Raw genomic sequence first — 25,000 nt, 5'->3', positions numbered from 1 at the left:
GGCCTGAACGGCTCCAAATTATAAAGTACAAAAGATAAATTACAACGGTGAGGGCCTCGGCAATATTTTAGACAATGGTGCAAAGTAACTGTCAAAACTGAAAACAATTGTTCACGCCTAAAGGTGAAGGCTGTGCAAGAAACAGCACCATTCCTACCACCTCACTGTGGTCAGAAGATCGAAGTGAGGCCCCTCTGTTCACCATCTACCCTCCTTCATGTCTCAAGTTGTTTTCACCTGTCTTCTAGTCAGGCAATAGTTTACATTATACTCCAGCAAACTTTCCCTCTACTGTCATACAACTAGGAACTCTGGTGGCTCTGCGGTTAAAGCATTTGGCTGCTAACCAAAAGGTCAATGGTTGGAACTCACCAGCCCTGACCACAGGAGAAAGATGAGGTAGTCCGCTTCCATAAAAATCCTACAGGGCAGTTCTACTTTGACGTCTAGGGGTATTATGAGTTGAAATCAACTCAGTGGCAGTGGGTTTTGTTTTGGGTCATACACTTGTCCGATTGTGTGACATTGGTATACAAGAAGATGAGGGAAGCTTTTTTATCAATACCAGTCTTGTTTTGTAGACATTGTAACTTTCATCCTTGATAATGTTAGCAGGAGTTTCAATATCCTAAATCTTGCTGTTGATAAAATGAACATGTTCTTAAGAACGTCAGGAAAACTGGTAAGTAGCCTCCATGCTCACACATGGCACCTGCCATCTACTCAGAGGGAGTAGAATAACTGAGCTAATGCTCAGCCCAGGGTCTGGAACCTACACTGTCTAAAGTCCAGAAGGGCAAAGGATGGGGTCTGCAGACATATTTGCCTTCCACTGTTTTAAAAAACTATGTATATAGCTTGCCAACATTTAAAATTCAGGATATTTAACCTAAACAGCTATGTGTATGTCTCCTCTTAAAGACTCAAGGATCTGGAAAATGTGACAACAATCAACAGGACAGCATGGGTAGTCACCTATGGCAGGTCATGAGCTTTCAGTTTGCCACAGTCTTCACTACTCTTTATGTCTCTCCAATACCAAAACAGAACACCACCCACCACCCACTGCCTTAGAGTCAATTCCAACTGATAGCAACCTTATAGGACAGAGTAGGACTGCCCTGTAGGGTTTCCAAGGCCATAAATCTTTACAGAAGAAGACTGCCACATCTTTCTCCCATGGAGCAGCTGGTGGGTTTGAACTGCTGACCTTCAGTTAGCAGCTGAACAGTTAACCACTGCACCACCAGAGCACCTAAACAGAGCACCAGTTGCCATTCACTGTTATTCTTACATTATTATTTTTCTTATAATAAGGTAATAGTTTCTCATGTCCATGTCTCTTCCAAATGTGGAAAAATAGATTAAGGACAATATGTTATCTGAGTAAAATTCTTCCTATAGTCAGAAGGCTTTACTAATCTATGTTACCCACCTTGCTTCTGTAGGTCTTTCAGTTTGTGATTCCTGATTGCAGTCTAATTCTTCATACTCCAGAAAAGGAACTGTGACTCAGAGAGGGAAGGTATAACACAGTGACAGAGCTGGGACTAGAATTCAGAGCCTTCAGCAATCATCCCTTCATACAGGGCTACTCCTGCCATACAATACAAAATCCTAAGAATTACAAGGCATGGTGCCTATTCCAACGAGCATGTCAAGATGCACACATATTAAAAAGTAATAAGAAATACAAGATAACCAACAGTACGCATACACCATCAGTAGCTAGATTGTTGCATTAACATACATACCACAGGCACCAAAAGAAGTATGAAAGCTGGCACAAGGAAAGAAGGGAGGTACAATGTCAGAGTACAAGAAGGTGCTCCTCTTCCCGTAAGATTTGAAGAATGGGAGGACAATTGAAACTTTGGTGTTGATTGAAATGCCAATCATCTCAACAGCAAGAGTCTCTCATTGGTCATCTACAGGAACCAACCACACAGTACAACTCAGGAAAAGATGATAGTGACCCAGGCCTAAGAAAACATTCTTGTAGTAAAGCCACTGCCTAGTGGCACTCCCTGGATGAAGTCCAGCTCCTCACAGGAGAGGACATAGAAACCTTAACAGAGACAAAAGCCCATGTTTCATATCTCCAGGATCCAAATTTAAAAATCCCTTTGTACCCATCAATCAACACTTGCTCTGCAATTCCAAATGTTGATGCATGCAAGCCTGTGTTGGCAAAAGAAATCTAAGATAATGGGCTAGACACAAAAGCCACATTCCAGTCTGCAACAAAGATTACCCAGCCCCTGCTTACTCCATGTTGTCCCAAATTATGTCAAGGGATATTGGAAAACCTTCACCATAGATTTTCTCTCCCAAGACCTCTTTAAACATGCACTATTTTGTTTCTTCATTCCAAATTTCTTATTTATGCACAAGGTTTGTGTTTTTTCAGTAAAGGTAAATCACACTGTACAGATTTCTAAAAGAGCTTTATTTTGTAATTGTATTATTTATTACAAAAGTAATGCATGTATACTTTAGTAAATTAATAAAATCCAGATTAATAAAAGGAAAATTGTTTTATATCACTTGTCAGAGTACTAACCAGAAATAACATGATCAAGATTTTTAAATATAATGTTCCAGACTTTTTATGTGTGTATGTATATATATTTATATAGAGATTTTAATTTCTTCCTTTCCAATTATTTTATTTTCCTAATACAAGAAAAGTATAACTATTTTGAATAATTTTGGAAAATAGACAAAGAATTTTAAAATCAGCTACAATTCCACTATCCTATTGTAACCACTTTTAGTATTTTGGAATGTTACTTCTAATTTCTAACTAAGTCTTACTGATATAATTTTTAATTTTTTAATTTAAAAATACTGAAAACACAAAAAAATAAAAAGCATCCTTAATCTAGTCTAACCTCAGGACTAACCTCTACTAATAATTGGATACTCACACTTCCCTGTTTCTTCTTAAATTTACATAAATATATTTTTCACAAAAAACCCTAAAATCACACTTTATAGAATATGTTGTATTTCCCTTTTTTTGGCTCAGTAATAGTGACTATATATATATTCAATATATATATATACATATATATATACATATATATATAATATATATGTTATTTACATATATAATATATATATGTTATATACATATATATATACACTATATATATATGTATATATATATATATTCAATAAATATATATATTGACATAAATATCCTTAAATGTCGACAGAGTATTCCATTGTCAAACTGCACAATTCCCTATTGCCAAGCATGTAAACTGTTGCCAATTTTTCACTATAACCAAAAAATCCAATATAAACATTTCTGTGCATATGCTGCACATGTATGTAGTCATCTTCTTTAGAATACATTTCTAACAACAGATTTGCCAAGTCAAATGAAGTCAAATGATATGTCCTCCAATAATTTCCGTCTGACAGTATCTCTTCCCTACGCTATATATTGTCAATCCTACAGGTGAAAATGGTTTGATTTGGTTTTACTTTTTATCTGTATTTCTTTGATTACAAGTAATAGTAAAAAAATAAATAAATAAAAACTCACTGCTGTTGAGTTGTTTCTGACTCATAGCAACCCCTCCTTGGGTTTCCCAAGCAGTATACTACAGAAGTATACTACAGGAGCTCTGGTAGCATAGTGGCTAAAGCACTTGACTGCTAACCAGAAGGCTGGCGGTTCAAACCCACCAGCCACTCCTTGGAAGGAAGGTTGGGCAATCCTACTTCCCTAGTGATACTGCCTCGGAAACCCAAGGAGGGGTAGCTATGAGTCCGGGCCGACTCAACAGCACATAACAACAGCAACATACTACAGAAGTAGATTGCCCAATCTTCCTTTGGGGGTGGCTGGGTTTGAACTGCCAATCTTCTGGTTAGCAGCCAAATGCCTTGGACACTACAGCACCAGAGCTCCAACAAGTAATAGTGGACATTTTAAAATTGTTTCTTGGCCATTTGTATCACTTTATTGCATTGCCTGCTCAAGTCCCTAGCACATTTTTGTATGAGAGATTATCATTTTATTTACTTGTAATAATTTGTTTTCCTTTTGTCATGTATAGTAACATTGTTTCCAGTTTGTCCTTTGTGTTTTACCTTGATTTATACTCCATCTGCTGTTCTACCATTTCAAATGTACAGGTAATGGCATTTCCCTTTATGGTTTCTGCCCCCCTCATGCTTTGCAAGTCCTTTGCTAGCCTGAGATTTTACTTTTCCATCTATAATGTCTTCTAAATTTTTTTAATCAATTTACCTTTTATTTATAAATCTTTTCTCCTCATGAAATTTATTTTTATATAAAACATAAAGTTAGATTTTAATTTTTTTTCCAAATAGTAAGTCAGTTTTCCCAATATTATTTAATAATATATCCTCCCATTGACTTGAAATAACATCTATTTTATCGTATTCTTACATATGCTTGGATCTGTTGCTGAACTTTCTAATTGATCCCGTGGTCTGTTTACTATTATGCCAAGATCACTTTGTTTTAATTTATTGAACCATTATAATTCAAAATGGTTTCTGATTAGGCACACTACTAAGCATAACAATTCTTTTTTTAATTTTTTTTTCTGGTTTGGCATATTTGTTTTACCAGATTAACTTAGGACAATTTTTCAATATCCTGACACCAAAGGGGAAAAAAAAGCCCCATTTAGGTTTTGACATAAATTACATTAAATGTATAGATTAATTTGGGAATTGAAATTAATTTTTAAAATAAAAATGCATCATAGCAAAACTTCCAGGAGAAATTAAGAAGTTAAAGGAAAAAATAACTGTACATTTTATCAGAGATTTTAAGAGTTGAGAGAAATTTTGTTGTTATATTAATCACCTGCATTTTATAGCTGAGAAAATGTAAGGCACAAAAATATTGTTCTGATCTTATTACATATGACAAAAGTGACTCAGAGCAAGGCAACAACAACCACAACAAAAGCAACTAACATTTAACTAACTCTCATCAGGCGGCAGGTACTGTTTGAGTGTGTTACACACATCATCTCATTTTTACCTTTGATTAGAGAACAATTTGTGGGACAGCAGATCAAAACCAAACCAAACTCACTGCCAAAAAGTTTCCGAAATGGTATCACTATGGAAATAGATTGCCCACTCTTCTTTCTGAGGAATGGCTGGTGGATTTGAACCGCTAGCCTTCTGGTTAGCAATCAAATGCCTTAGACACTACACTACCAGAGCTCCCGGGACCAACTTTATTGAGGGTTTCTTGCCAGAAACAACTAACAGCTTAGGCCCACTCAGAATCTCAAAATAAAGTTTTTGGATTTGTTTTAGAGATACATTCTGTACCTCTGCTGGTTTGAAATTGTGTAAACAGAATTTCTGTGCTTAGTGACCCTCTGTCCCTGATTTGACAGGGTTAATTCCTGTGTAAGAATACCCTTCCATGACAGCATTCCTTCTCTGTTCCTTTAATTAAACAGACAATATATTGAAAGGCAAAAGAATTTCTCACAGTAAATGATCAATCTACCCTCAGCTCTTTATGCATCTTTTGTTTAAAAATAATAATAATTAGCAAAATAAAAGTATCCTTCCTAAAGCATTCCCTGGAAAATTTGCCAGACTGAGATTGGAGGGAGGGGACAGCAGCTTGCAGAAAGAGATCCAGCAAGCTCCTCCTAGCATTCATCTCAGTGCTTTGGGTGGCATTTTAGGATCACAGATTGTGCTCCGTATTGAGGTATTGAGGACCCACTGGGAAGTGTTTGAACCACCTGGGGGCACCATAAATGGTCCTTTTTGTTGTTGTTGTTTGATTAATCAGAGAAGGTCTTCCTTGTTGTCTGAGTCTGCAACTTGAGGCCTGATGCAACAGAGAAGCAAGAAAGAAAGAAGACACGGAGTCACCACATCAGTCTAATGGGCCCTGCCAATCAATTGGGTGGCAGGTCACAGCCAGGCCACCCTCACATTCAATTCCTTGTGCAAGCCCTCCTTGACTCGAAGGTCAGGCCTGTGTTATTTAACTGATGGGAGGCCATCAGGACAGTGGGGATGCGTGGGGGTTGGGAGTCAGCCAGGCCAGTGTTTCATCTTGAATCCCTTGACTTAATTTCTCCACACTCCTGTTTACTCCTCAGTTTGGTGAAGATAATAACCCTACCTCACAGGGTTATAGTGAAAAACAAAATGGATGAAAAGTGCCCAGCACAAAGTAGACACCTACTCAATAAATGACAACTATCATTGTGTTTCTCTATAGGGAGTAAGGCTTGTCCTTAATCATTTTTGTGTAAAAAAGATGTATCTACACTGCTCTTAAAGTCTATTTCTCAGGGAATCATGGATTCTCAGAATGAAAAAGACCTTGAGAATTATTTCTTGTTATTATGTGCCATCGAGTCAGACCCAACTCATAGCAACCCCTCCTTGGGTTTCTGAGGCAGTATCACTACGGAAGTAGATTGCCCCATCTTCCTTCGGAGGAGTGGCTGATGGGTTAGAACTGCCAGCCTTCTGGTTAGCAGTCAAGTGTCTTAGGCACCACACTACCAGGGCTCCCTAATAATTATTTAGTCTTTCTCTAATACTTTGTCCTCAAAACTTTAAAGTTGAAATATACCTTTCCCAGATAACAAGCAAATAGCAGTGATGCAGGGAGCCCAAGAAAACCCTCATTTTACACTGTGCAAAACTCACTGTCTGTCCTATTGAGGGTGATGGAAAAACTTTGAAACAGATAAAGGTGATGGTTGAGCAATATGATGAATGTAATTAATGTTACTGAACTCTACATGCGAAGAGCGCTTCGATGGCAAATATTTTGTAACCTATATGCCTAAGGCATTTGACTACTAACCAGAAGGCTGACAGTTAAAACCCACTAGCCACTCCTCAGAAGGAAGAATGGGCAATCTACTTCCATAGAGATACCGCCTCAGAAGCCCAAAGAGGGGTCGCTATGAGTCAAATTGACTCAATGGCACAGAGTTTGGGTTTTCTGGTTTATACATTTACCATAATTAAAAATAATAATAATAATCACCACCCAACCACTTTGTGTATAAATGCTATGTCAACTTAGAACAATTTTTACAAATTTGTCAAATGCCAATGAAGTTCTTAAGATTTTCTTAATCTTTGTATTACTGCCTTCAGTATGCCTAAATAGTAAAGAAAGAAGTGCGCTTTCAGAAAATGCATCCACATCTGCCAGTGTGGTTTCAAGAACAGAAAAAGAGTGAGAGAAGGAGCCTCACACCACACTGACCCTGTGGCTTATGCACGGTTATGTAACTGTGCATAGTAGTGGGGACATGATGGATGCAACCAGGACCAATTGTATAATTGGTTGGGTACAATGCAAAATGAATTCTGGGTGGTACAAATGGTTAACACAGTTGGCTGCTAACTAAAGGGTTGGAGCTTTGAGTCCACCCAGAGACATCTAGGAAAAAAGACCTGGTGCTCTACTTCTCAAAAACCAGCCACTGAGAACACTATGGACCACAGTTCTACTCTGATACACATAGGGTCACCATGAGTCAAAAGTGACTGCACAGCAACTGGTAACTGGTAGTGCAAGATGAAAATGCAGGGCCTCTTGTTCAAAAATTATTAGAATGTTCAAGACAACACAACAGAGCATTAAACCAAGTATGTGCCACAGGCCGTACACCCATGAAGCTGCCATGGATGGAGTCACTTGTCTGCACACTCACACACAGCCCTGGGAGGCAGAGTGGGCCTGCAGCATCCAAGGCTCCTCTGTGATTAGCTTCACAGATAAGCAGGAAAACTGGAAAACATTGTATTTTCAGCTGCTGAAGTAGTAGCAATTTGGCTTTGACCAAATTGAAACTGGCCTTAGTTCAGAATTGAATGAATACATGAAATACTCATTAACAACTTAAGATATGCAGATGACACAAACTCGCTTTGCTGAAAATGAAGAGAACTTGAAGTACTTACTGATGAAGATCAAAGACTACAGTCTTCAGTATGGATTACACCTCAATATAAAGAAAATAAAAATCTTCACAAGAGGACAAATAAACAACATCATGATAAAAGGAGAAAATATTGAAGTTCAAGTTCAAGAATTTCATTTTACTTGGATCCACAATCAATGTCTATGGAAGCAGCAGTCAAGAAATCAAGTGGCATATTGCATTGGGTAAATCTGCCGCAAAATACCTCTTTAACATGTTTTAAAAAAATAAATAAACAAAGATGTCACCTTGAAGACTAAGGTGTGCCTGACCAGTATCAGATTATCCAATGAGCAAGGTAAGCACAGGCTTACTTGTGCTTACTTACTAATCTGTAGTGAACAATTTCACATTTTTCACCACATCAAAGATTCTGTTTCTAGGTATGGCTAGTATCTGCCTCTCTCCCAACCCCACAGCACCATCCTACAGAATTAAAGCCTCTTCACATTTACAATCCCTCACAGGGACGGAGTACCCAGTAAGCAAAATAAGCACATAAAACTTATTAAACTGTTCACTACAGATTAGTAAGTAAGCACAAGTACTTACCTTGCTTATTGGGTAACCCATCCCTGGCTTGACACAAGCCATGGTATTTTCAATTGCCTCATATGCATGGGAAAGCTGGACAAAGAATAAGGAAGACAGATGAAGAAATGATGTCTTTGAATCATGGCCTTGGCAAAGAATATTGAATAAACCATGGATTGCCAGAACAAACAAGTCTGTCTTGGAAAAAGTACAGCCAGAATGCTCTTTAGAAGTGGGGATGGCAAAACTTTGTCTCATGAACTTTGGACATGTTATCAGTAGGGACCAGTCCCTGGAGAAGAACATCGTGCTTGATAAAGTACAGAGTCAACAAAAAAGAAGAAGACCCTCAACAAGATGGATTGACACAGTGGCTGCAACAATGGGCTTTAACACAGCAATTATTGTGAGAGTGACGAAGGACCAAGCAGTGTTTCGTTCTGTTGTACATGTGGTCTCTATGAGTCGGAATTGACTCAATGGAACTTAACAACAAGAGACTATCTCAAATTGATTAAGCCTTATCCTAATTTCTACCTAGAAACTGACTCTGATGCCTCCAGCCTCAGAATAAAATGATATACAGGTGAAGTAAATGTCATTTTACCTATTTGGGACAATAAAATAAAACTGACAGGGAAAAAAAAAAAAAATCCCTCATGTCTGAAGGAATTGTATGGCTTTAGCCAAATTGAGGATCCAAAGTATCTGTAAGTCTTAAACTAGCTCCAGGTGGTTAATTAGTAACTTGACTATATCAGTTACAAAGTTTAGTTTTATTATAAAATGGTAAGTAGGTGATTAGGTAGTTTACTGTTTCCCTAATCCTCTAATCTAATTTATAAAGAGAAGTGACTATTAATGTTTGCTTTGGGAAGAAATATATGCTAAATACAATTTCAGTGAAATCCCCTGTCCACGTTCAATAAGACAATGAAAAATTCGTTGTCAGTGAGCTGACTTGAAAACTTAATTAAAATTATTCTGAGCCATGAAACTGTGATACAAATGACAAAAATATGTATTAAGTCTAAACTGATTCAAGGGCAGATATTTTACTTGGAGAACTTTCATTTCAGATATGAATATTTTGAAAATGGAGAAATTCTGCTAAATTAAGGAACAATAAATTATGGAAGTTTAAGAATGATGAACTAAATAAAAAATAGTGCTGCCCATTTAAACCCAGTCATTTGTTCTATACAAGTTGTGAATAATAATTTACCATATGCTTAACTCCTGATAATAAGGAGCCCTGGTGGTTCAGTAGTTAAGCACTCAGCTGCTAACCAAAATGGTGGTGGTTCAAACCCACCAGATGCTCTGCTAGAGCCAGGTGTGGCAGTCTATACCCATAAACATTACAGCCTTGGAAATCCTGTAGGGTAGTTCTACTCTGTCCTGTAGGGTTGCTGTGAGTCAACTTGATGGCAATGAGTTTGGGTTTTTAGTTTAATGCCCTCTGACTAGGAAATGCTGACATCTTTCAGCAACAATGCCCCATACAGCCCTTGGATCAGGGCATTTAAAGACAACCTTAAAAAAAAAAAAACTATCTCTCTGACAGTAATTCCTCAAAGTTCAGATTTTATGTGTAGAATCTTCCACCTGTTTTCCTAAGACTATAATAGCAAGTTCTTTTCTGGAAGCTCTGAGATCTAAACTGAGTTCCCACATTTTAAGAGTTTTAAACCATATTTCATTTTGATAGCTGATGGGAATTTTCAAGATTGAGTCCAAACCTAAAAACTTATATCATGGACTTGAAAGAGGTTCCTGTGTATCAAAATTAAATGCCCCATGTCTAAATGTTCTACATCCTACTTTAGTGAGTAGCTGCTGTGGTCTTAAGCTTGTGAGTGGCCATGTAAGGTGCAACTGTTGTTCTCTCCCCAATTGGAATAAAGAAGAATGAAGAAAATGCAAAGACTCAAGAAAACAGTTAGTTCAAAGGACTAATGAACCACACAAACCTCAGCCTGAGATGGACTGAGACCAGAAGAACCTGATGGTGCCCAGCTCCCACCACCTAACAACCACTCTGATCCAGATCAGAATAGAAGGTCCTAGGCAGAGTAGGAGAAAAACATAGAACAAAATCCAAAATCATAAAAGAGGTCAGACTTTCTGGTCTGATAGAGACTGGTGAAACTCCCAAGGCACCCTTCAAACCTGAAACTGAACCTCAGCCCTGGGGACCACCTTTCAGCCAAACAATAGACAAGCCTATAAAGTGAATAATAACACCTGTGAGGAATGCACTTCTTAGAACAATCAACCAGACAAGACCAAAAGATCAGCATTTACCCAGCAACAAAAGCCTAGAAGAGGCAGGAAAGAAGGATGAATGGAAACAAGGAACTCAGGGAGGAAGTGGGAAGAATGCCGTGACATTGAGAGGGTTCCAATGTCACAAAACTAAATGTGTACAAATTGTTGAATGGGAAATAATGTATTCTGTAAATTTTCACCCATGTGTTCAAATATAATAATAAATAAATAAATGCTCCTGTCTAGAGCATCTTCAGCTTGATTATTTACCATTACATAATAGGCAGGAAGGAGCTCTGGTAGCATAGTGGCTAAAGCACTTGACTGCTAACCAGAAGGCTGGTGGTTCAAACCCACCAGCCACTCCTCGGAAGGAAGGTTGGGCAATCCTACTTCCCTAGTGATACTGCCTCGGAAACCCAAGGAGGGGTCGCTATGAGTCGGGGCCGACTCAATGGCACATAACAACAACAACAATAGGCAGGAAGGAGCACTTTGTGGGTTAATGGTTATGTTCTCAGCTGCTAACTGAAAAGTTGGCCATTCAAACCTACTAGCCACTCCTCAGGAGAAAGATGTGGCAGTCTGCTTCCATAAAGATTTACAGCCTTGGAAACCCTATAAAGCAGTTCTACTCTGTCTTATAGGGTCACTATGAGTCAGAATATAGCCAATGGCAATAGGATTTAGGTTTGGGTAATGGCAGAACCATCTTTTATTCTTTGTCTGTTTTGCTTGACTGTGAAAGAATTGTTGAGTGAAAGAATTAACAAAGACAAAACATTTGTTGAGCCCCTTGTCTAGGTCAAGTCTATGCTGTACACTTCTCAGATACAGTCTCATGTTTAATCTTCACAACACTTCTGTGAAGTAGATTACAGGTATTTACAGGATGACTAAGGGTAAGCAAAGAAGTGCTGACTGTCCAGTGGTTGAGCACTCGGCTGCTAACCCAAAGGTCAGCTGTTTGAATACACCAGCCGCTTCATGGAAGAAAGATATATCAGACTGTTTCCATAAAGATTTTCACCAAAAAAATATAAAGTCATACATGTAATAAATGCCAAAATCATAGCAGTATTATATGAAGAAATTCAGATAGCAAGGTGTGGAACCACATTGCAATAAATAATTTAGCCTTTGGTCCGGGTTTCTGAGTGCTACACCACACCTGAAGCCAGTGAGTGGGGGCTGAACAGGCCAAGAGGGACCATCTAGGGTTGGATGCTGACTAAACCTCAAGAAGCATGATGTAATCTATCATGATCAGTAAAAGCCTTGGAAGATACAGGCTCAATGGAGCTTCCTGGGAGGAGAGAGGGTAAGTGCTATTCCCTAGGGATATGGAAGCTCTGTACCAAGCTCCCTCCCAGACCTCTACCTATGTGTTATATTCCTTTATCTTCTGGGGTAAGGACAGCCCTTTCCCTGAAGTTTGTGAGCCATTCCAATGGATTATTAGCCCTCACAAACAGAGAAGGGGCCAATACCCATTGACCTAGGTCAGCATCAGTGGGGATGAGAAAGAAAGGGCTGCATGGAGTAGGTGGAGCCTGGGCAAAGCAGAGAAGGAAAGATGAGATTTCTATAGGACAAAGTTGGCATGTGGAGTGGGACTTATCCATCACACATTTGGCATCAGATGTGGATGATCTCAGCCTCCTTGGACTGGTTTTGCACAGTTGGCACTGTGAGCAGGGTTAGTTAGAGAGAACTCTGATGGCACAATGTGAAAAGAAGTTACTGATTTTCCAGAAAGGGAAATATTTTTGCCCCTTTAAGTACATAACCAATCATTTAGCAAAAGACAGTTTCAGGGAACTCCCACCTACCCCTATGTTCTCCTACAAGTAGCCTCAGACAATGAGGATGGGAGAGAAAATAATTATGATGTATCTAATTTTATGGTCTATTATCACATTCTTCTTGTAGCTTTAACAACTTTTTCCTTTAAGAACAATGAATCACTTTGCCTTCAATTAAAGGGCTGTTCATCTGATCAGGTTGCATTTCTCTCTACCCCCCTGCACCTAATACACACCAAACCAAAAGCCAAACTCACTGCTGTCCAGTGGGATCCAACTCCTTGGGTTTCCAAGGCAGTATCACTACGGAAGTAGATTGCCCAACCCTCCTTCTGAGGAGTGGCTGGTGGGTTTGAACCGCCAGACTTCTGGTTGGCAGTCAAATGCCTTAGGCACTATGCCACCAGAGCTCCCTGATACACACACACACACACACACACACAAAATACGCATATATAAATGTGTACACACATATACATGTATGTATACACATATAGGGAGCTCTGGTGGTATAGTGCCTAAGGCATTTGCCTGCTAACCACCAGTTAGTTCAAACTCACCAGCCACTCCTCAGCAGGAAGAATGGCAATCTACTTCTGTAGAGATACCACCTCGGAAACCCAAGGAGGGGTTGCTATGAGTTGCAATTGACTCAACGGTAGTGAGTTTGGTTTGGTTTATACACATATAATTATTTTTTTCTAAATCATTGGAGTAAGCCATAATTTTCTGTTTCTTTATTTGTTAAAACTTCAGTGTATATTTCCCATGAGTAAAAATGGTATAAAAATCAGGATACACTGCCATTATCTTCATGTCATATTTCGGTTTCACCAATTGTGCTGATAATGTCTTTTCCAGCAATTCTTCCCACCAGTCCAGGACCCAATCAGGATTACACATTGCATTTAGTTGTCATGTCTCATCAGTCTCATTTTTTCTGAATCAGTTACTCAGGCTTTCTGTGTCTTTCACGATCTTGACATTGTTTAAGAGAACAGGCCAGTTATTTTGTAGCATGCCTCTCAATCTGGATTTGTCTGATATCTCCTCATAATTACATTAGATTCAAGTGATGTATTTTTGGCAGAAACACCACAAAAATGATGCTGTATCCTTCCCAGTTGATCATCTCAAGAGCTCAGGATGTTGGTTTGTCCTATTAATGGTGAAGTTCACTTTGATCACTTGGTTAAAGTGGTATCTGCCAATTTTTCCAGCCTAATGCTACTATTTTCTTTATGCAATTAATAAATATTTGAGGGAGATACTTAGAAACTATCTTGTAACTCATCAAAGTTTGAACCCCTGCTTTTTGTATTTATGAATGACTCTAGCCGGATAATTACAAAATAATGGTTTTTCTATTTTATCAATCCTCATTCCATCTACATTTAATGGTTGGATTTCTATTGTAAGAAAGAGCTTTCCTTTCTCCTCATTTATTTATTATTAATTGAAGGAGTTCTAGTGGTGCAGTGCCTTAAGCATATGACTGCTAACCCAAAGATTGGTGGTTCAAACCCACCAGCCACTCTTCAGAAGGAAGATGGGACAATCTACTTCCATAAGATTTACTGCCTCTGAAACTCAAAGGTGGTTGCTATGAGTTGGAATCGACTTGATAGCAAGTAGTTTGGTTTTGGTTTATGTCTATTTATTAATGTGGATTGATGAGATCTTGCTTTGCTCTGTGTGTTATATAATCCATTTATATATTTATTCTAATACTCAAATCCACAAATACTTTGTGCTGATTAAGAGAAAAACCATTTCCCAAATGTCAAGAAACTAAGATAGCTTCGAATGTAAAAAAAGAAAAGCTGAGAAAGCAAACAATTTTGTTTTCCTACCTTCCAAAAGGAGCTAGATGCCAAAAGAGGAAGCTTACTAGAAATGTCAAGAATAAGAAAATAAAAATTCATCAGTCAAATACAGATGGGAAAGTGGCAAGCCTTCACATTATATTCCAGTGCCCACTACTGTTTGTGCTTTCATAAAAACTTTCACTCCTTTTACATTTCATATTTCTGGACTCTTTTTCAAAGAGGCAAAATGTGCATACTCCCTTTAATCAGGCCAATCGCTTCCCTACAGACCAATTGCCATGTGCATTTACTGAATTGCTGCTGCAGATCACAGTTAAAATTGCTGTTATATTATTTTATTTAGAAAGACATTTTGCTCAAAGTCATCAGTCTTAGAAAACATTTAAGACATTGTCATTGCTCAGGTTCCCTGTAATATGACTAAGCCCCTGCATTTAAAAGACAACATCTCACTTAGATCAGTGCTTCAGGCCTGTCTAAAGAGATACCATACTCAGAGATTGTGGGTATCTAGTCGGTATCTAGTTGGTGAGCACATACAATTTGCTTAAATTAATCCTTTAATTCTGAGAAATATGAATACCATAGAATAAATATCATGCATTAAATATAATACCTGCAGTGCTTCAAGTCACATTAAACTCTGAAGTAAGTAAATGCAGATAAAATGAAATAGAGGAGTCCTTGTGACACCATCTCAGCAAAATGGCCACGTGTAATATTGCATTTTTTCAAATTATTTTTCTGTTTATGAACACAGTGAAGCTTAGGTTTCTATTCTTTACTTCTAAAACAGATATTCTTTATTTACTGAATTTTCAGCCCTGATATTTTATTGCAAAGTTACTACATGTTCAGGCCTTGAACTTAGCATGAGGATATTACTATTCTTTTTTTTTTTTTAATTTTTCCCAGTCTATAGGTCATCTTTTTAGTCTCTTAACAATGTCTTTCATGCGTATAAATGTTTAATTTTTAGGATGCCTCAGTCATCTAGTTTGTCTTCTGCTGTTTGTGTGTTTTTAGTCATGTTTGATAATGTATTTATGCCATGTATTAGGGTCCCTAAGTTTGTCCCTATTCTTTCATTGATGATCTTTATAGTTTTAGGTTTTGCATTTAGGCTTTGAGTTAGTTTTTGTATATGGTGACAAATATGGAATTCTGCAAATGGAAATCTAGTTTTGCCAGCACCGTTTTTGGGGATGTTACTATTCTTATATCTCAAAAATAGCACCAAAATATTCAGCACTATCAATTAAATAAGTTAACTTTCATAAAAACTTCCACTCCTTTTACAGTTTCCTCACACGCATGCAACAACTAGATAATGGAAGAGGAAGACAGGAGAATTGATGCACTCAAATTATGTTGTTGGCAAAATATATTAAATATACTGTGGATTACCAAGAAAAAGAACAAACCAGTCTAGAAGAAACATAACCAGATTGCTCCTTAGAAGCAAGGATGGCAAGATCTCAGCTTGCTTGCTTTGGACACATCATCAGAAAGATCAGTCTCTAGAAAAGAACTTCATGATTGGTAAAACAGAGGGTCAGCAAAAATCAAGCAAATCCTCAAAGAGATGAAGTGGCATAACAGCCCAACAATGGACTCAAACATATCATGAGGATAGCACCATCCAGGCTACATTTTGTTCTGTTGTGCATAAAGTCTCCATGAGTCAGCACCACCTCGATGGCACCCAACAACAAACAAAGCCCTTACTGTTTTCCAGTCATGTTGCTTAGCATTTACATTCATTATTTCATTTAATTCTTAAAACCACACAAGGAAGTGAATTCAGATGAGGATGTTGAGGCTGTGAGAGTTGAGAAACCTGTCCAATGCCCCACAGTAACTGTACACCTTGGGCAAGTGACTGTCATTTGTGCCCCAGCCAGTCTGCCTTCAGAGCCAGCAGGGACATCCCTGAGAGGACTGTAGAAGGAAGGTTCTTCCTCTGATACCAGTGCCAGGAAGACTTTGATTCCAGCCCCCTGTCTGATGACAGACCTTCTGAGCAATACTAAAGAAACTCACTCCGGGGCTGGGAAAGGAAGCAAGGCTGCATGACTTGCTCAGGCTCCAAGCCTCAGGCCTAGCTTGGATTCATCTTGTTTTCTCCCATTCCTGCCTCATCATCACCAAGCCATCACCAAATCCTACCAAGTCTGTCTCCAAAATGTCCCTTAGATCCATTCTGCCTTTCTGTAGAATAGAACTCCTCTAGTTACATTATTCATTACTCTTACCTCCCTGCTAGATTCTCCCCCTCTACTCTCCTCCTTCCATCCATCCCTTCCTACCTGCAGCGGGGAAGTTGTCTCAAACATCTCCCATCATGGCATTCCCCTGTTCAGAAACCCATCAAAGGCTCCTCAGAGCTTGCAATAAATACAAAATCCCAACTTGTCAGGTGGGTGTTCAGAGATGCCTAACACTTGTCCTATCTGCTGCTCCACTTTGCTAATCCACACCTCATCCTTCCCACCTGGCTCCATACCCACTGGCCTCTTGTAGTTCCTAAGCCATACCTGAATATTCCAACTTCCTGCTTTTACTCACACTGTCTCTTTATCTGGAATACTCTTCTCCTGCTTCCTCTCCTCCTCCCCCTTAAATTCCTGCCCCAGCAGTTAGTCCCAGTTTCTGCTTGTCAAAGACCTACCCATGCAGATTCTTGACAAGTGTCAAGGGTCAAGAGAGGCTTAAAGGGGTCAAGCCAGCCTATAAGTTATCTATTACACAAAATATATTTCAAACATCACTGTCCTCAAAAGGACTACCTTAGCAGGGTTTAATATATCTTTCCTACGTAAACCAGTTTCATTCTGACTGTGTTATTGTACTTATCAAATTTTGCTTTGCATTAAAGCTAATTATGTATACACCCATCTACCCCACCAGATTGTGAATGCTTGAGAAGTGAGAACCATCTTAAGCATTTTTTGTTTCCTCAGAAACATATGTTGAATTGAGTCTCTGATAACTGATAGGAAATTTTTTTTTATTTGTCCCTACTAGCCAAAAATTTGTGTGTGCATATATGTATATGTATATATACATATTATTCATTAAATTTCTAATAAATATTTACTAATTAAATTATTTGAAGAAGTTGACTATAAATAGTTAGTAATTATAAACTCTAAAAAAAAAAAAAAACCAAACTCATTGCCATCCAGTCAATTCCAACTCATTGTAACCCCCACTGGATTTCTGAGGCAGTAAATCTTTACTGAAGTAGATTGCCCAGTCTTCCTTCCACAGAGCAGCCAGTGGGTTTGAATCGCCAACCTTCTGGTTAGCAGTCAAATGCCTCAGGCATTGCGCCACAGAACTCCTTAGTTTGCAATTATAAAATGTTATAAACCACACTTTCATCACTTGAGTTGTTGTCATCCATCTATTTTTATCTAATGAGATAGTCACAGAACATACATGGCTTTCCTCAATTATAAGATGAATTGTTAGGTTAAATATGTAAAATGGAGCTAATATCATTACTTTTTAAAAGAGCTCTTACAAATCAGAAGGAAATAAAAGGGAAAACAGATAAAGGATGCCAAGATATTTCAGAGAATAATGAATTTAAAAGGCTAATAAACTTATTAAAATTGTTCAAAGTTACTAATAATGAAAAATTGTAAATTAAAACAATGATACACCATTTCTTACCTATCAGCTTGGCAATATTTTTAAAAGGTAATACCCATTCGTACTGTTGATAGGTTTATAAATTGTTACAAACTTTATGGAAAACATTTTGTTAATATATATATATATAAGGAGCTTTAAAAAGGTTCTTATCCTTTGACCCAGTAATCCACTCCTGGGACTCTATCATGAGAAAATAATCAAAAATGTAGATAAAGATTTATGTTCAAGAATGCTCACCAAAGAGTTATTCCTAGCAATGAAAATTTGGAGGAAAAAAAAAAGTAAATTATTAAGCAGTAGGGAAATTAATTATGTAATATCACTACAGTGGAATATTTGCAATCATTAAAAATGTCATTTTCAAAAGCCATTTAATAATGTGGGGAATGATCAAAGTTAACATAATATAAAACTAAATATTATAATTAATTTTATAAAAATGTTTTGGTGGGATTACAGATGGTTTTTTTTCTTTAAATGCATCTACTTTTTCTTAAGTTTTACATTGACAAATAGTCTTATTCTTTAAAATCCAAAATTGAAATAAAAAAATGATGCTTAATTGTCTTGTTCCCAGAAGGAATGGAGATTCAAAGACCAAACAAGTACGTTCTTTATTTCCTCTGAAAGTGAAAACGACTGACTTCAAGAAACTGCCAGAATGCTGCTGTAAGCTCCCATTTCAAAGAAATGGTGTGGTGTTTGTAATGGATAAATTTGAAGAGACAGCCAGTATTATTCTCATCTGTGATATATCACTTCTGCCTCTGATATGATCTTTGAGGAAAAAAAAAATCCACTTTCACTTCCCTTTATTTTAACTCCCTACCACTGTACAGATACCACTTGTAATAAAAACAGCCTTAAAGCCATGTGCCTCATTATTTCACAGCTACTAACCATAAATAATAGTCTCATGCTTTTGGGATTATAAATTATTCATATCACAGTAATGCCAGATTATTAAAAGCCATTGGGTGAATCTGTGACCTTTATGACAGCCAGTGGTTTGAGTGACACCCTGAGAAACAGTGTGGTGGAAGACAATATGGACTAGTCCAAGGTAAGCCCTCTTCCTACCCACCAAGTTGTTTTGACTTGAAACCAGATGAACCTCATCACTGAGCAGAAAGGAAAGACTTTTCATTCTGGAACTTATTCAGGTGATATATGTACCTTGGGAAGTACATTACATGATTGGACCAAGAGGAGTAAGTCACCAAAATTCTATTACGAGTTTCTACATCTGTCCATTAAGGAGGTCTGGTGGTGCAGTTGTAAGGCATTTGGCTGCTAACTATAAGACTCACCAGATGCTCTGTGGGAGGAAATGAGGCAAGCTACTTCCATAAAGATTTATAGCCATGAAACCCTGTAGGGGTCACTATGAGTCGGAATCCACTCAATGGCAAGTTTGTTGTTCTTAGGTACTATCGCGTCGGCTTCAACTTGTAGAGACTACACACAACAGAACAAAACAATGCCTGGTCTTGGGCCAGCCTCACAATCCTTGCTATACATGAGCCCATCATTGCAGCTACTGTGTCAATCCATCTCATTGAGGGTCTTCCCCTTTTTCACTGGCCCTCTATTTTACCAAGCATTATAACCTTCTCCAGAGAATGGTCCCTTCTGCAACATGATCAAAATAGGAGAGAGAAAGTCTGGCCATTCTCACTTCAAAGGAGCATTCCAGTTACACTTCTCCCAGGACAGATTTGTTCCTCCTTCTAACAGTCCATGGTATTTTCAATATTCTTCGCCAACACCACAACTCAAACGCATCAACTCTTCTTTGGTCTTCTGTGTTCATTGTCCAGCTTTCACATGCAGATGAGGTAATTAAAAATACCACGGCTTGGATTAGGCACACCTTAGTCTTCAAAGAGATATCTTTGCTCTTCAGCTCTTTAAAGAGTTCCTTTATAGCAGATTTGCCCAGTGCAATGTAACATCTGATTTCTTGATTCTGGAGCATAGTGCCTAAGGCACTTGACTGCTAATCAGAAGGCTGGTGGTTCAAACCCACCAGCCACTCTTCAGAAGGAAGATGGGACAATCTACTTCCATAGTGATACTGCCTCAGAAACCCAAGGAGGGGTCGCTATGAGTCAGGTCCGACTCGATGGCACATAGCAGCAACAACAACTTCCATGGGTGTTGATTGTGGATCCAAGTAATATGAAATCTTTGACAGCTTCAATCTTTTCTCCACTTATCGTGATGCAGCTTATTGGTCCAGTTGTGAGGATTTTCATTTTCTTTATGTTGAAATGTAATCCATATTGCAAACTGTAGTCTTTAATCTTCATCAATAAGTGCCTCAAGTCATCTTCACTTTCAGCAAGAAAGGTTGTGGAATCGACAAATCACAGGTATGAATCTTCTTCCAATCCTGATACCACATTCTTCTTCATATAGTCCAACTTCTCAAATTATTTGTTCAGTATACAGATTGAATAAGTGTGGTGAAAAGATACAACCCTGACACACACCCTTCCTGATTTTAAACCATGCAGTATCCCCTTGTTCTGTTCAAACAACAGCCTCGTGGTCTATGTATAAGTTCATCATGAGCACAATTAAGTGTTCAGAAATCCCCATTCTTCTCAATGTTATCCATAATATGTTATGATCCACACAGTCAGATGCTTTTGCATAGTCAGTGAAACACAAGTAAACATCTTTCTAGTATTCTTTGCTTTCAGCCAAGATCCATTTAACGTCATCACTGACAACTCTTGTTCTAGATCCTCTTCTGAATCCAGCTTGCATTTCTGGAAGTTCCCTGTCAATATACTGCTGCAACTGTTTTTTAATTATCTTCAGGAAGATTTTACTTGTGTGTGATATTAATGATATTGTTCAATAATTTCCACATTCTGTTGGACCACCTTTCTTTGGGAGGGGCACAAACATGGATCTCTTCCAGTCAGTTGGCCAGGTAGCTTTCTTCCAAATTATTTGGCATAGATGAGCAAGTGCCTCCAGCATGACATCCATTTATTGAAAGATTTCAATGAGTGTTTCCTCAGTTCCTGGAGGCTTGTTTTTCACCAATTCCTTCAGTGCTGCTTCAATTTCTTCCTTCAGTACTATTGGTTCTTGATCATATGCCACCTCCTGAAATAGTTGAACATCAACCAATTCTTTTTTGTGCAGTGACTCTGTACTCCTCCCATTTTCTTTTGGTGTTTCCTGCATCATTCAATATTTTGCTGATAGAATCTTTCAACATTGCAACTCCAGGCTTGAATTTTTTCTTCAGTTCTTTCAGCTTGAGAAATGCTGAATGTGTCCTTCCCTTTTGGTTTTCTAACTCCAGGTGTTAGCACATTTCATCATAATAATTGACTTTGTCTTCTTGAGCTGCTCTTTGAAATCTTCTGTTTAGGTTCTTTATCTTGTCATTTCTTTCATTTGCTTTAGCTAGTCCTTGTCCAAGAGCAAGTTTCAGAGTCTCTTCTGACATCCATTTTGGTCTTTTCCTTCTTTCCTGTCTTTTTAATGACCTTTTGCTTTCTGTATGGATAATGCTCTTAATGTCAGACCACATTCATCTGGTTTTTGGTCATTTGTGTTCAATGCATCAAATCTATTCTTTAGATGGTCTCTAAATTCAGATTGAATAGAATCAAGGTCATATTTTGGCTCCCATAAACTTGTTTTAATTGCCTTCAGCTTCAACTTGAACTTGCATATGAGCAATTGATGGTCTGTTCCACAATCAGGTCTTGGCTTTGTTTTGGCTGAAGATATTGAGCTTCTCCATTGCCTCTTTCCACACATTTAGTCGATCTGATTCCTCTTTATTCCATCTGGTGAGGTTCACATGTATAGCCACCATTTGTATTTTTGAAAGAAGACATTTGCAATGAATAAGTCTCTGGACTGCAAAATTCTGTTGTGCAAACTCTGGTGTCATTTCTATCACTAGGGCTGTATTTTCAACTACCAATGATTCTTCTTTGTTTCCAACTTTCACATTGTAATCACCAGTAACAATCAAGATATCTTGATTAGATGTTTGGTCAATTTCAGACTGTAGAAGTTGGTAAAAACCTTCAATTTCCTCATCTTTGGCTTTGGTGGTTGGTGTGTAAATTTGAATGATAGTATTAACTGGTCTTTGTTGTGGGCATATGGATATTATCCTATGTCAGCATTATACTTCAGGATGGATCTTGAAACATGGTTTGTGACAATGAGTGTGCCATTATTCATCTTCAATTTGTCATTCCCAGCCTAGCAGGTCTTATGATTGTCTGATTCAAAATGGCCAAAACCAGTCCATTTCAGCTCACTAATGCCTAAGCTATTGATCTTTATGCATTCCATGTCATTTTTGACAACTTCCAATTTTCCTACATTCATACTTCATACATTCTACATTCTGATTATTAATGGATGTTTGCACCTGTTTCTTCCCATTCTGAGTCATGCACTATCAGCAAATGGAGGTACCAAAAGCTTTACTCCATCCACATCATTAAGCTCAACTCTACTTTGAGAAGGCAGCCCTTCTTCATTAGTATTTTGGGTGTCTTCCAACCTGGGGGACTTATCTTCAGACACTACATCAGACAAAGTTTCAAGGCTATTCATAACTTTTCCAGTAATAGATAGTGTTTCACAACTATTCATAAAGTTTTCACTGGCCAATTCTTTCAGAACTGATTGGTTCCTTCTTTCTTCCAATCTGTCTTAGTCTAGAAATTCTGCTGAAAGCTGTCCACCATGGGTGACTCTGCATAGCCCCCAGCCTCACAACAACACACAAGCCACCACAGTACAACAAATTGACAGACAAGTGGTGGCAATGGCACTGATTTGGTCTTTTGGATTAAATCTGTCTATTAAAGTAGCCTTAGAAATAAGTACTTGCCCCCCTACATCAACCACTGCCACCAGACATCTTCATTCCCATAAATGAAAACTAACAGTAATATTAATATACTAACATGTTCTATTCACATACTGTGCCAGTTACTGATTTTTGATTGTGAATAACAGAAACCAACACTGGCTTACTTAAGCAAAAGAAAATTAGTGGAAGGATATCAGGAGCTTACATGAGATTCGTTGGGAGAGTATAGAACTATGATGAGAAATGGGTTGTGAGGAAAGGTGGTAAGCAGTAGGACCCACAAGTAGGGGGTGGATTACTGAGTAAGCAATGTAAATACAGGCTTACTTCTCCTTACTTACTAATCCATAGTGAACAATTTCGCATTTTTTTCACCACATGAAAGATTCTGCTCCTAGATATGGCTGGCTTCTGTCTCTCTTCCAATGCCACAGTATCTTCCCATAGAATTAAAGTCTCCTTTCAAATTTACAATCCCTAACAGGGTCAGAGTACCCCATAAGCAAGATGTGGTGAAACCCACAGCAATCATTCACTATAGATTAATAAGTAAACACAAGTAAGCCCATGCTTACCTTGATTACTGGATAATCCACCCCTGCCTGTAGCGATGGCCTTACAACTAAAACAGTTTGATCAGTGGGCTCTGAGACAATCACTTAGTTCCTCCTCCTATCACTCATTTTAAAGTCTCAGAAGAGATGGCCTTCAGCCAAGTTTATATGCTCTATAATCATCTGTCTTAGGGTAGTGGGAGAAAGTGAGCTTCCAGATTTGCCATCCAACCAAGATCTCTCACCAGTAGGGGAGGACAAATTGTAAGTGTTAGAAAAGAGGAACAGATGCTGAATATGCAAAGAATGAGTGATGTTTAACTTATGCCTTTGAATTGATGAATAGAATGATTATTTCTAAAACTGGATTAAAATCTTTCTATGGCTGAATGTGCTTCAAATTAACTGATTTCTTGTCTAATAGAAATTTATTATACGTGAGTATTACGTACTCTTTCTGCACCTGTCCCTTTGTTGAGAGGACCGTGCTGGGCCAGGTGGAGGACAGAGAGAGAGACTTGGCTCTCAAGGACCTATCTACATCCTCATGAAAAGACCCCAAGGAAAACTGAGGGTCATATTAAGTAGAGTTCCTTAAAGTTGCTGAGTGAAGGAGTACTCCTTCTTGACAGAGTCTCAGAGTCTCGAAATGGAGGAGTAAGTAAGGGCACTTATAGGGTTTGAAAGGATGGGTAAGTTAGAGAGTGGTTTTAAGGGTTGATGTTTTTAGGTGCATTGAGTTTGTTTCAACTCATTGCAACCCTGTGTACAACAGAACAAAACATTGCCAGATCCTGCACCATCCTCACAATTGTTGTCATGCTTGAGCTTATTGTGGCAGCCACTGCATCAATCCATCTTGTTGAGAGTATTCCCCTTTTTCACTGACCCTCTAACAAGTATTATATCCTCCTCCAGGAACTGGTCCCTTCTGACAACATGAACAAAGTATGAGAGACTAAGTCTGGCCATTCTCACTTCCAAGGAGCATTCCTGCTGTTCCTCCAACACAGATTTGTTCATTTTTCTAGCAGTCCCTAGTACATTCAATTTTTAAGTTTTAGGGTGGAAGTTAATAAATGTGCCTGGGCAGAGATGGGTCAGAATTTGTAAATTTGGTGTGGTTCCTGGAAAAATTAGTTGCCTTATTTTGACTTCTGCATCTGTGCAGTTACAATAGTTCATCTATGATCTTGGAAAAAAATGGGTCTGAATGAGCTGGTGTTAAAATAATTTGAGCTTAAATAGTTTGTGCTGCATATTAAGGTTTGTTGTTATGTTGTTGTTAAGTGCCGTCGAGTCGTTTCCGACTCATAGCGACCCCATGCACAACAGAACGAAACACTGCCTGATCCTGCGCCATCCCCACAATCCCTGCTATACTTGAGCCCATGACCGCAGCCACCGTGTCAATCCATCTCGTTGAAGGCCACCCCCTCTTTCGTAGACCCTCCATCCTACCAAGCATGACATCCTTCTCCAGGGAAAGGTCCCTTCT

Source organism: Orycteropus afer, unplaced genomic scaffold (assembly GCF_000298275.1).
Source record: "Orycteropus afer afer isolate SDZICR_OR568_19922 unplaced genomic scaffold, OryAfe1.0 scaffold00109, whole genome shotgun sequence".
In the NCBI taxonomy this organism is placed as follows: domain Eukaryota; kingdom Metazoa; phylum Chordata; class Mammalia; order Tubulidentata; family Orycteropodidae; genus Orycteropus; species Orycteropus afer.
Note: the sequence above shows the minus strand (reverse complement) of the source record.